Raw genomic sequence first — 2,109 nt, 5'->3', positions numbered from 1 at the left:
ACCCGGGAGTCGGCGCTGGGGCGGCGAGCGTGGCTGCGTGTTCCTGACGAGTCATGTAATTTGAATCTGATTTCCGTCGCCACTTTGAACTCTCTCGCGTGCGAGAGGACGCGGTGGCGGCGGCGCGGCAGCCCGCTCAGGAACCAGACGGCCTCCCGGCGTCTCCCCTCCCGTCAGACGACGACGTTCAGCTTTTCAAAAAGGGGAAATTGTGTAACACAGTAATATGTTTCTGCATGTAGTTATAACGTTGTACGCTGCTGCTTCTTTTGTTTTTGTTTTGTGTCTTTTGCTAGAAGAGTGCTGCAGTGATGACTAATTTTTGGTGGCTAAGTTAGCGTTGCCCCTCGGGTTCGTATAGAAAATAGAGCTCTCTGTGGAAACTAGTTTGATACTTGGATGCTTAGGCTCTAAAATGAAGAATGTGGATTTTTTCGTAAATGATTTAAAACTGAGTTAAATCATCATAGCTCCGAAGCAGCAGGACACTCAACCCTGTCCTCACTGTGTCTCTGCAGATCTGAAGCTGGTCTGGTTTTGTCATGTCCTACTTCACCTATGACCCCTGGGTCGGTTAAGTTAGCGTTGCCCTGGATCCCTCGACAACTCTCTTTTTTTCTTTGGGTTAGAACAGAAAATAGAGCTCTGTGGCAAACAAGTTTAATACTTACACGTTTAGTTCAGCAAAATCTTCACAAATGACGTTTAGAGCAAATGGAATCGCCTGAAGACGATTGGCTTTAAACAATCGCATGTCTACCAGTTCACCACCACTAAGCCCCTAACTTCTGATTAGAGCTCGTCCCCTTTAAAGGAGCCTTAAATGGCATTAGATCAAGGAGCCTTAAACAGCAGGAGCATGAGTGGAACCCGGAGACTGAAGCCGGACTAGTGAGTAGACGGGTGACCTGGGTTAATGTCCAACAAACTCTGTATTCGGATGTAGCCTGATGCTAAGACACGTGAAGCCTTCAGAATCTCTAAAGCTCGTTAGACATCTAACCAGAAACCCGTGGACTCGGAGACGAGGGGACGTCTCCAGGTTTTAGGACTCAGTCCTGCAGCACTCTGTCCCTCTGAAATAATTTTGTTTCATTTTAACCTTTTCATTATTTGTACTTGATGTTGCGGAAGAGTTAATATGACTTAAGTTTGCAATAAAACTAACTTATCACACATGTCATAGTGGTCTCATCTTTTGGCACACTATAGACCTTTTCAATGGAAATCCATTGCTAGGCAACAGCCTGGCCCGTGTTAACTTCCTGGCATTCACATCCACTGCAACAGGACAACTTGGGGCCATTTAGACTAGTATACAGTTTTCAGGATTGATTCTTATAACCAGTTATTTATATTAAAGATGGTGTTGCATGGTGTCACTAGAAGGTCGTCTAGAGCTTCTGATCCTTCCACATCGGATGAAGTTTTGCTTAATTTTGAGTCTATACCGAACGTTTCGTATCTGAGATTGCTCCGGATGTCCCTCATTTTAGCCGGAAATCTGTTACTTTCCTCTCTTTGTGTTGGCGTTAAACCCCCGGTGGATTCATGAGGACTATGGTTACCTGGTCCTCAGATCTCTGCAGGGTAAATCCAGACAGCTAGCTAGACTACTCTGTCCATCTGAGACTATGGTTACCTGGTCCTCAGATCTCTGCAGGGTAAATCAGACAGCTAGCTAGACTATCTGTCCATCTGAGCTATGGTTCCCTGGTCCTCGGTCTCTGCAGGGTAAATCCAACAGCTAGCTAGACTATCTGTCCATCTGGGACTATGGTTACCTGGTCCTCAGATCTCTGCAGGGTAAATCCAGACAGTCAGCTAGACTATCTTGTCCAATCTGAGGACTAGGTTACGTGGTCCTCAGGTCTCTGCGGGTAAATCCAGACCGCTAGCTAGACTATCTGTCCAATCTGAGGACTATGGTTACCTGGTCCTCAGATCTCTGCAGGGTAAATCCAGACCGCTAGCTAGACTATCTGTCCAATCTGAGGTTTCTGTTGACGACTAAAACTACTTCTGAAAGTACATGTTCCACCAAAACAAGTTCCTTCCCGAGGCTGTTCTTGCATCACTTTCAGGAGCTTAGCCCCGCCCAAGACGATT

The 2,109-nt window shown here is 46.3% G+C and overlaps 1 protein-coding gene across 1 annotated transcript in view; it reads left to right on the top strand.

Moving 5' to 3' along the window:
• Nucleotides 1–1,178, top strand: part of LOC116672632 (diamine acetyltransferase 1) — a 9,556-nt gene extending 8,378 nt beyond the window's left edge. The window contains exon 6 of the mRNA XM_032504562.1: nt 1–1,178. This exon is cut by the window's left edge and continues 214 nt beyond it. The gene's annotated coding sequence lies outside the window, so the exon portion shown is untranslated.
• The last annotated feature ends 931 nt before the right edge of the window (nt 1,179–2,109 follow it).

The sequence above is a fragment of the Etheostoma spectabile genome, chromosome 22, assembly GCF_008692095.1.
Source record: "Etheostoma spectabile isolate EspeVRDwgs_2016 chromosome 22, UIUC_Espe_1.0, whole genome shotgun sequence".
Classification (NCBI taxonomy): Eukaryota; Metazoa; Chordata; class Actinopteri; order Perciformes; family Percidae; genus Etheostoma; species Etheostoma spectabile.
Note: the sequence above shows the minus strand (reverse complement) of the source record. Positions and strands in the feature narration are given on the sequence as shown.